A 12,286-nucleotide genomic window follows, 5' to 3' on the forward strand; every position below is an offset into this window, starting at 1 on the left:
CGGGGTCCGGACAAAGCGCTCGACCTCGAGAAGTATAGGGGTCATAACCCCGAGTTCGGTTCGAAATCCAAGGCCTCGAAAAACACTACCAGGTAAGTGAGCACGACCAACAAAAGGCCGTGATATCCATGACTAGCCGCGTATCACGGCGTGGATATCAGCAAGAATCGTCACAGAACCAGTGATCGGTTAAACAAAAGATTTTTTACCTTTCATAGAATTGTACTTAGGATAAAACTCCCCTACTATATAAAGAGAGGTCTAATTATTTATTAAACACACTGTAACACGCATATCAAGACAATATATTATTATTCTATGTTACTCAAAGTTCTAGTTCTTGTTCATCAGTGCTTGGTAAGGGTAGCAAGTGGGCCGGTCCAGGCCCGGGACCGCGGGCCAAATGGTCTAAACGGGCCAGGACCATTTGGCACAGTTTTAGTGGGCCTGGGCCGGTCTCGTGGGCCGGTTCTATGATTTGGGCCCACAAGGTCCGGGACCATTTAGCCCGCCAGGTAGCGGGACCGGACCGGTCCCTTAGCGGGCCAAACGGTCCCAACGGCTATTTTTTTTTTTAAAAAAAAAAAACTTTAAAAAAAAATATAGTCTTTGGCTATTTATAAAATAACCATTTAACCCCCTCCAACTTTTTTTTAATCCCAAACTTTTTATACATTTAATATATATACTATACTATATATACATCTTATATATAGTATATAAGATGTATATATAGTAGCTTATCGAATATAGCTTATATATATATATATATATATATACATCTTATATCGATATACTATATATACATCTTATATACTATATATATATATATATATAAGAGTTATATTCGATATTAAATATTGAATATTAAAATTTAGGATGTTAAATAAAATTTAGGTCACAATTCTATAATAAAATTTACAAAGTATTGCCTTAGATATTTTTTTTTAACATCCTTTTGTTTCTAATATCTATTTAATTTTTTTAAAAAAAAATATGTTAGCCCCACTTAGCCCACTTAGCCCATTTAGCCCGCGGGCTAGAACCGTTTAGTCCGGGACCAAACAGTCTCGGTCCCGGGCCGGTCAATACAAAAAGTCCGTTTAGCCCGGGACCGTTTGGCCCGGCCCACTTGGCCCATTTAGGCCCGGGACCGGCCCACTTGCCACCCCTAGTGCTTGGTCATTGTGAGTCCTCGATCGATGACGTATATTTCATTGAGGTTGTTGTTAAGTCCAGTATCACCCTCCTGAAGTGGTTTGATAATTTATTACCCTTTTATCTGTTTAATTATACGCAATTTATTGTTTGTATCGAATTAACCCACGTATCCTTAAAACCGCAAACAAATTTAATTGTTATCCGTTTTCAAGGATAAACAGTTTGGCACCCACTGTGGGGTTAAGGATAATAGTGAAAATTTGATACGAATTTCCATAACACACCCTGGTTTTCACTTGTTCTTTGAAGTCTTTAGTTTCAGGTAAAGGCTTAAAGTGTCGAACTCCCAATCTGCCCCTTTGAACGTGGATGTTGAGTCTCGATACCATGGCAAGAACAACGATGTGGCACCCAGTAATGAGATGCCCCCTGTTGAACCCAACGGAGTTCCATCCGCTGACCCGATCGATGCTAACTCACATGTGGCTATCAATGTAAACTTGCCTACTGATCCTGAGAACAACATCCGTGGGGGAGTCCGACCGGTAGCCCAAAATACACACGACGGTGAAGGTGATGGGATCAACTTACGAGTAATCTTCGAAATGTTGCAGGTTCAACAAGAGGCAATAGGCTAGTTGCAAAACCAGAGCCGCGCCCCCAACAGAGTCGAGCCAGAACCAACCCGGGAAAACGCTCGCAGAAATGAACCAATTGTAGAAAGGCCGAGTGAAACTGAACCCAGGACCAACCCCGAGATTATAAAAATGCTTGAGAAACTAACAAAACAGGTGGAATCGGGAGAAATAAAGATCGAAGCCAATGACAAAAAAGTAGAAACCTACAATTTCAGGGTCGACCAAATCCCAGGAGCACCACCGATACTGAAGGGCCTGGAATCCAAGAAGTTTGTCCAAAAACTTTCCCTCCGAGCACAACTCCGAAGACGATCCCAGAGAAGTTTCGCATGCCCGAAATTCCTAAGTACAACGGAACAACTGATCCAAATGAACATGTAACCTTCTACATGTGCGCCATCAAGGGGAACGACTTGGAAGATGATGAGATCGAGTCCGTCTTGTTGAAAACATTCAGAAAGACCTTGTCAAAAGGAGATATGATATGGTATCACAGCTTATCCTCTAATTCTATTGACTCATTTGCTATACTTGCAGATGCCTTCATGAATGCACATGTCGGGGCCATCAAGGCCGAGACCATAAAGTCAGACCTTTTCAAAGTTAAACAAATAGATAATGAGATACTCAGGGAATTCGTGTCCCGATTTCAAATGGAACGAACGGACCTGCCTCCGGTCGCGGATGATTGGGCCGTCCAAGCCTTCACCCAAGGACTCAATGCTCGAAGCTCATTGGCTTCGCAGCAGTTAAAGCAAAATCTGATAGAATATCCGGCAGTAACTTGGGCCAACGTCCATAACCGGTACCAATCAAAAATCAATGTTGAAGATGATCAGCTTGGGGCCCCTTCCGGGTCCATTTATCCCTTCAGAGCCAGTGATAGATCAAAAAGAGGCGTTGATCGTGAACCAAGATCAAATAGAGACCGGTATCAACCATACAATAGAGATCGAAGAGGTAATGTGCCGGGATGAAACCTTGTGAGAAGTGAAAGGAGAGGCGATAGAGGATAAAATAACCGGGGCCTCATGAGCAAAAATGGTTTTGATAGGCCCATTGGGCATAAAGAAGTGCTAAGGTTATCGGAATACAGCTTCAACGTCGATGTTGCTGCCATCATATCTGCCATCGGATGCATCAAAGACACCAAGTGGCCTCGACCTTTACAGTCTGATCCTGCCCAAAGGGACCCCAACCTAATGTGTAAATATCATGGCACTCATGGCTACAAAACTGAAGACTGCCGACAACTGAGAGAGAAAGTAGACCGGTTATTCAACAACAGACACCTCCGATAATTTCTAAGCTATCGAGCCAAAAATCATTTCAGGAATAGAGACTCCAATAAGTAGATCGAACAAGAGGAACCTCAACATACATGATTATCGGTGGGGTCGACGTCCTCCAAGGGTCGATGTTAAAGAGCACCAAAGTGTCCATCACAAGGGAGAAACAGACTCGAGATTACGTGCCAGAAGGAACTGTATCTTTCAACGACGACGACGTTGAAGGCGTCGTACAACCGTACAATGATGCACTGGTAATATATGTACTCATTAATAAATCTCGAGTTAAGCATGTGTTAATTGATCCAGGTAGCTCGACCAATATCATCAGATCAAGGGTCGTGGAACAACTGGGTCTACGAGACCAAATTGTGCCTACAGTCCGCGTTCTAAATAGATTCAACATGGCATGTGAGACCACTAAAGGAGAAATAACCCTACCGGTGAACACCGCCGGAACCATTCAAGAAACAAAGTTCTACGTGATCGAAGGAGATATGAGATACAATGCTCTATTTGGGAGACCATGGATTCATAACATTAGGGCAGTGCCCTCGACACTACACCAGGTGTTGGAATTCCCGACACCGGGGGAGATTAAAATAATTTACGGAGAACAACCAACCGCAAATGAGATGTTTGCGGTCAACAAGATGATCCTGATATCCGCACTCTCAACATTAAAGAATTCGAGTTCGATCACCAAGGAAGGAACCAAATAGCAATCACCGATACCGGTCCCGACCAAGCCAAAAAAACAAGTAACGGGCGAGGATGATGACTACGGAGTTCCCAGGTCTTTCATAGCGCCCCACGATAGTGATGCCACCAAATCAACGATCAAGGAGATGGAGCAAGTCATATTGATCGAGCCCCTGCCTGATCGGAAGGTATACCTGGGCATGGGGTTAAGTCCCGAGCTCAAGAAAAAACTGATTGATTTTCTTTTGGCTAACATAGATTGTTTCGCCTGGTCCCACCTTGACATGATAGGGATCCTACCAGAAATAACTACTCATAAGCTGAGCTTAGAAAATGAGGCCTCATTCCTAAGTCAAACATGCATTCATCAATGATGAGGTATCTAAACTCCTTAAAATAGGATCCATTCGGAAGTTAAATACCTGGATTGGTTAGCAAACATAGTAGTAATCCCTAAAAAGGGGAATAAATTAAGAATGTTTGTAGACTATAAAGACTTGAACAAGGCATGCCTCAATGACTCTTTTTCTTTGCCAATATAGATCGCATGATCAATGCGATGGCCGACCACGAGATCCTCAGCTTTCTCGATGCCTATTCTGGGTACAACCAAATTCGGATGGACCCGCGCGACCAGGAAAAAAACATCCTTCATCACTAAATACGGCACCTACTGTTATAACGTAATGCTATTCATATTAAAAAATGCTAGTGCCAATTACCAACGCCTAAAAATCGGATGTTCGAAGATCAAATAGGAAAATCAATTGAGGTTTATATTGACGACATGTTAGTTAAGTCTCTACGAGTAGAGGACCATTTGAAACATTTGCAGGAAACCTTCAACATATTGAAGAACTATAATATGAAGCTGAACCCTGCGAGATGTGCATTTAGAGTTGGGTCCGGGAAATTTCTCAGATTCATGGTGTCCAACCAAGGAATCAAGATGAACTCCGATAAGATCAAGGCCATAGAGTACATTACCGTGGTGGACAATGTAAAGACCGTACAAAGATTAACCGGGTGCATATCCGTCTTGGGTTGATTTATTTCAAGATCCTTCGACAAGAGCCATCAGTTCTTCTCATTATTGAAGAAAAAAAATAACTTCTCACGGACCCCAGCCCGCCTTTGCTTCACACTCCGAAAGTAGACGAGCAGTTGTACCTGTACTTGGCGGTATCTGAGATAGCGGTAAGTGGAGTCCTTGTTCGGGAAGAAGAAGGTAAGCAATTTCTTATCTATTATGTTAGCAAGACTCTATGCGAGGCTGAAACTAGGTATCCTCACCTGGAAAAATTGGCGCCCGCTTTGCTAAGCATCTCTAGGAAGTTAAAACCATATTTCCAATGCCATCCCATATGTGTCGTAACTACTTTCCCGTTGAGAAACATAATGCATAAACACGAGCTCTCGGGGCGATTGGCCAAATGGGTCATGGAAATAAGTGGATACGATATCAAATATCGACCCCGAACCGCCATCAAATCTCAAATTTTGGCGGATTTCGTGGCCGACTTCACGTCGGCCCTAATACCCGAGGTCGAAAGGGAATTGTTGTTGAACTCGAGGACTTCCTCGGGGATCTGGACCCTCTTTATGGACTCTTCCTCGAACGCAAAGGGGTCCAGGCTTGGCATCGTGGTAATGTAGTTAGGCAATCTATTAGAAATGTGAAATTGACTAACAACAAGGTCGAGTATGAAGCCATGATTGCAGGTCTCGAACTGGCTAAAATCCTTAGGGCCGATGTGATCAAAGCTAAATGTGATTCCCTTCTTGTGGTGAACGAAGTCTATGGTACGTTTGTAGTCAAAGAGGAATGAATGTGAAGGTACCTGGATAGACAACAGGTAACGCTACATCGGTTCAAGGAATGGACCATGAAACATGTACCTCGAGATCAAAATAGCGAAGCCGATGCTCTCGCTAACTTGGAATCATCGGTTGATGACGATGAATTCAGCTCGGGAATGGTCGTACAACTTACGAAATCAGTAGTGGAAGAAGGTCACGCTGAGATAAATTCTACAAGCTTAACCTGGGACTAAAGAAATAAGTATATAGATTACCTGAAGACCAGGAAGCTGCCCTCGGATCCTAAACAATCAAAAGCCATGCGCACAAAGGTGGCCAGGTTTAGTTTGTCCAAAGATAACACCCTAGTCAGGAGAACGTTCGATGGCCCACTCGCCATATGCTTGGGACCAGGAGATACAGAATATGTCTTGAGGAAAGTTCACGAAAGCACTTGTGGGAACCATTCGGGTTCCGAATTGCTTGTTCGTAAGATAATTAGAGCTGGCTACTACTGGATCGATATGGAAAAAATGCGAAGGAGTTCGTACGAAAGTGAGACGGATGTCCGAGGCACGCACAGATGATCCGTCAGCCCGAGGATCCATTGCATTTGGTCGTGTCACATTGGCCATTCATGAAATGAGGGATGTACATAGTCGGTCCCCTGCCATGGGTACCTGGTAAGGCTCATTTTTTATTATTTATTTCTGACTTTTTTTCTAAATGGGTCGAAGCCCAGGCATTTGAGAAAGTCTGGGAGAAACAAGTTATTGATATTATTTGGGACCACATAATTTTCCGGTTCGAAATGTCGGCCGAGATTGTGTGCGACAATGGGAAGTAGTTCGTCGACAGTAAGGTGAGCAAATATTTCGAGGACCATAAGATCAAAAGGATCCTGTCATCACCCTATCACCCTATTGGGAATGGGCAGGCAAAGTCCACGAATAATACCATACTCCTGAACCTTAAGAAGAGATTGACTGATGCCAAAGGAAAATGGAACTAAATTTTGCCCGAAGTCCTATAGGCGTATCGTACGACCTCAAAATTTAGTATTGGGGCATCCCCGTTCTCGCTGGTCTACGGTGCCGAAGCGCTTATACCGATCGAAGTAGGAGAACTGCATTTCAGGTTCTGGTATGTGACTGAAGAATCAAACGATGAGGCCATGAGCACGAGCCTAAAATTATTGGACGAGAGGCGCGAGGCCGCCCTCATCCGGTTGGCCGCCCAAAAACAACGGATCAAAAGGTATTACAACCAGAGATCCAACCTCCGATACTTCAATATCGGGGACTTAGTGTTAAGAAAGGTGACACTGAACACCCGGAACCCGAATGAGGGGAAGCTGAGACCGAGTTGGGAAGGTCCATATCAGATTATCGAGATTACTTGCAAAGGATCATACAAATGCGAAGTAGGGAACGACGAGGGACTACCGAGCAACTAGAATGTAACCCACTTAAAATGGTACTACTTCTAAGGTACGACCCCACTCATTCTTTTCTTTACATATATTACGAATTGGACTAACACTTGCAGGCAATGGCCAAAGAATGATGTAGCTATTAGCCCCAAAAGCACACGTTGGAATCTTTTTTCCTTAAACCGGTTTTTGTCCCAAATGGGTTTTTCGGTAAGGTTTTTAATGAGGCAAAAATAGATTGTGTTAACTTAGAATTGAAGACCGATTATGAACCAGAGTCGACGGTCATATCAACAGTATCCGAGCCCTCTCAACGGTCGACCTCAAATACTAGGGGACATCACATCGGATAATGATTTTAGCAAGGAAGGAAACTTTGCGCTTCAACGGTTTGGGGTCGGTGGGTAGGATTTATTGTAAGGTCCAAATGGTCAAATAAACCATGACCACATAGACCACTTAAGCCATAAAACGAAGTTTGTACACATTTCCAATCTTATATGCTGTGCACAGAAATAAAAGAGAGTTTCTACCTTGCCGATACATATTTTATCCCTTAGACTATTACATTTTATTCCTTACAGATAGATATCGAGCCTAAGGGCCGCCTCTATCCGGATCCAAGAGATCACCCCCACTCGGGGACTGTCCTCCTAGGCAAGCTCGGACGGCTCAAGTATCGAAGCCCGGGGGTATAAAGCCTTGTCACGACCCCGCTTTTCTTGCGAAAAGTGGGCTTTGACACGTGACAACTCCTTTTAGAATGGGAGATAGAGTGCTAAAGGAGAAGAGTCGCCACTTAACCATTTTTTAAGGTGCGTTAGGGAACCTATTATGCAGATAACTTTGTTTGACTAGTCATCATCATCAAAGATTGGGTAAGGGCTCAAGTTACCTCAAAGAGAAGGTGTTAGGCACTCCTCGAGGTCCACAACTATGGGTCCAGGCCGAATTAAGTTTATGTGGATTGCGATTAAGCTAGGTGATCAAGTAAACAAAGGGAATTCAGAAGTCAAAGAACTTTTTTACAACATGGTTAATACAGATCCTAGTGCAAATATAAGGATACAACTATTTAGATCTAAAAACAACATATAAACAGGAGGGGGGAGAACCTAAGTTTTTTGGCATAAAGGATTACCCCGTGCAACATAAATAATACTTCATAACTCCCTCAAGATGGGGTGTTACTCATATTATTCAGCGGGCACAGACTATCATCTCCTGCTACCCGATTACTATGTTAAAGTTGTTACCTAAAAGCGTTCTAATTCAATTATAGGTCGTACCCTATGCGTGCACTACCCGTCCCATACCTATGGTCCAGGAGGTATTGGACCTTTACTTTGGATGGTTCTAGACCCCACTTAGGCTGCTAAGAAATGTCAAAACTAGGTGACATACAAAATACATTGGACTTCATATATAGGCAGTTTAGGCTCAAGTTTGCCTCCACACGTAAGCAACAAATGCACGCAAGACAAATTGTATCTTGAGCAGTTCAGAATTAAGAGCTTAGATCCCTATAGACATGATTTATATGTCATAAGGCATCAAGGCATGCAAGCAGTTTCAAGAACCAGCGTTGTTCATAGACAGGATTATAAAGGGTGTTGCACACTGATTATTGAAATGGAAGATTCCCAGTTATTGGTCCTGTAGATGTTACGCCTAGGTGATTACGTAACAAAGATAGTGAAATCTATCAAGAGAAATCCAGAATTACCCATGCCCTTGATAATGGCCTAAGTGAGCGATGAACAATGTTGAGAGGGGGCGTCATTAATAGTTATTAAGGTGAACAGTGGTATCTTATAGACAGGATTCTAACGATTAGCACTTGGGAACCTGATTTTATTGTTATACTTTAACCTTATAGGCAAGTTTTCTAGGTGAACAATGTGATGCAATAACAAATGAAAATGATTAGAGTCCTATAGGCATGATCTCTAGTGGATATGCTGCAGCAATGCAAATTAAAAGAAAGTTCAACTGTATTTATTTCTTATGGGTAGGTTTTCTAACAACATGTAGCAACAATGATAATTGAAGCATTTGAGCTCATACTTTGCTAGTAGACAAGTAGTGTGAGTGTGTGCTTCTCCTAATAGCATGATCTCTATAGTGTACATATAGAGTGAACGACACATATAGAAAATACATTATTAATTCCTATAGGCATGTTATCTATCCATCGCATGTAAATATTAAAATCTACCCCATTCCCTTTTACTAACAACCCCAATTATTTATACAAAGGATATTATTACAGGTCCAATAATGAATATTACATAACAGTAGACAGGCCTATAGTAGGCCCAAATAAAATAACTAGATACCCAGCCTTACTGGGACTTCATTACTTCTGAAATAGCATACTTTAGGCCTTCAATAAAGAACCATATGATCACAAATCCATAGGGGAGTTCAGACCCCTTTCAATGAGCCACAACACCAAGTGTTGCACTACTCGGAACAACCAATATAGAATACAATACATGATAGGGAAGTAAAGTATTAGGGATAGTTTTGGAGGTTAAGGGAATGACTAGGACCAAGCCCTAGTGTGTCAGAGTTCACAAGGGCCTCAATTGGACCCCGACCAGTGCTCACACTAGGGAGGCCAACAATAGAACCTAGGTACCCTTGGCTTTCAGTCGGATAAGAATAGGAATTAAGAATATCAAAGTAACAAGTAAGCATAATGGACAAAAATCACCAGACTGAGCATACAGCACAACTGGTCAAGTAGCCCAATAAATTCAGCAAGGTTCACATAGCCAAAGTACCACATAAACAACAATCACAAGAATTAGGAGAAGAAACAGGTTTGCAGACATACATAGGTTGCATAAAGTTGAACTGGTTGAAGCCTAAGGGTCTAAATTAAGTTAAGTCTAACCTAATGCCATATTAATCGATACTTAGCCATGATAGAGGGATGCACACATTGATAATCACAGAAAGGATAGAATAGCAAATAACCAAGGTATACTGGAAAAGTATTAGCGTAGGAGTAAAGTCCTAGTCAATAAAAAATAGAGTGTTTGTCTTTTAGAAAATCAGGATAGCATGAAACATGTTTAGAGCAGATTTTAGGGCAACATTCCGTAGAGTTAGGGATAATGCACAAAGAGCATTCCAATATACACAGAACTCAGTACCAAAAGGTTCATTTAAGTAAAATGGGGGATTTCCATAGAGTTAGGGTAATTTATAAACACAATATGCAGAAATTGGTAACTTAACGTCATACAATCACAATAGTCAAGCTCATGTTGAAGTGGACTGTTATTGAAGTCCAAAACTAAACATGTTAAGATGCTACATGGTACAGAACCCATCTCAGAAGATAAGAGATCACAGAATGCAAATCATAGAGAAGATAACATAAACAGTAGGTTACCTCATGCGTTTAATTAACACAGACTGACATTAAAATGTTGAACATTATCATAGTTGAATCATTCTCATGAAATTTCAAATACATATTTCAAAAGAAAGAGGTAAATTGAACATTGCAAGAGTTTAGCACTAACCAGTAGCAGAATCAAAGAACGAAGAGTGTAATAGCAAAAACCACAAATCCCCGATGCTTCAGAGTTCACAAGAGCCTCGAGAATGAGCTCCGAGAAGTGCTTGCACCGGAGGAGGTTGTTCAATAATTTAGAGAGTGTTCGAGTGTAACAGTGAGTGAGTGAGTGAGAAAAGAGAGTAGTGAAAATAGTAGCAGGGATCAGGATCTTCAAAAGATCTCTTCAAGGGGTTTTATGGGATGGATTTATATAGTAGCAAATTTAACACATTAAATAGGGAAACATGGTAAATTAAACATAGAAATATGGCATGCCAGAATCAATTAGAGTCAATTTAGGGCAAATAATACATAAAATATAAAGTTCAGTAAATTAAACGGAGAATAAGAAAAAATAACATGCAAATAACACTTAAAATAAGGGAATACAATAAATTGAACAGAGAATAAGGAAAATATTATACAAAAATCAATTAAAGTCAGTCTTAGGGCAAATAAAAGTACAAATAGGGAAATACGGTGGGTTAAGTAGAAATAAGGAAAATATCGGTCAAACACAAGAAAGGGAAGAGTATCAATCGAAAATCAGTAAAGAATAAAGGAAAATCTCGAACCATAGTTCAAAAGGAAAGCACGGATGGTTGAAAATCTCACTGAATCGGACCATATAGCCTGATAGTGAGTGCATATAGGCGAAATACCATCTAAATCTCAAAGGTTGAAGGAGGTGGAATCCGATTTGAGGACTGGTACTTGCCAAAATTGGGGCAAGTACTATGTAGCACCATAGTCTTGCAAATTATACTGAGGTAACACATAAAAGGCAAGAGAATCATGGAAGGAGTCCATGATTGAGATGGATTCAGAGAAGATTGAAAGGGCAGCTAGGGTTTAGGTGGGAGAACGAGGAGAGGATTTTAGGGCGGAGGTTCAAGATGGAATGGAGATTAGGGGTTAGGATAATAAAAGGGGGGATTGATTGTGGGTCGTTGATCTTAGAGATCAACGACCAGGATTTTAAAAGAGCTAGGTCGGGTTAATGGACGGGTATAGGGTATTGGGTAGTTAGTGTTGGGCTTGGGGTAATTGGGGTGTTGGGCTAATGGTTTGGGCCAAAATGTGGTCCGAAAACTAGCCTGTTTTGGACCAGCTCTTGAAATCCTTGAAAATTTATTAAAAACAAAATTATTATAACTTCTAATAAATGGTAAAAATAATATTTATTCTGTAAAACTATTTTAAAAATAATAACTCAGCCTTATAAATATATAGAATGTTACTTTTGGCATAAATAATATAATAAACGCAATTATTTGTAGAATATAGGCCATTATTGAAAAATTAGATAAATAGCTTAAAAATACTAATGTAATTATATGGAATGAAATAAAATATTTGAAACATATATTATAGGTGCAAAACAATTATTTTAGGCAACTAAGTCATCACAAAATTAATTTAAAGGATTTTATCTATAATTAGAATATAAGAAAAATTAATTTAAAGCTCTAATAATTATGGAAACATTATAGAAAATGCTTGTATAGGTTTATAAACTAAATAATGATACATAAAATGCTATTTTGAAGGCATATATATATTTTTAAAGATATGAGGGCAAAAATGGGTATCAATAAACCTATTAGGCAATACCCAAATTTAAAAGGCTATGACCATCCTAGAAATGACCCGGAGACGTCCGAGGCCCGTAATCAAAATATAAGGCCTT

The sequence above is a fragment of the Nicotiana tabacum genome, chromosome 12 (genome assembly GCF_000715075.1).
Source record: "Nicotiana tabacum cultivar K326 chromosome 12, ASM71507v2, whole genome shotgun sequence".
In the NCBI taxonomy this organism is placed as follows: domain Eukaryota; kingdom Viridiplantae; phylum Streptophyta; class Magnoliopsida; order Solanales; family Solanaceae; genus Nicotiana; species Nicotiana tabacum.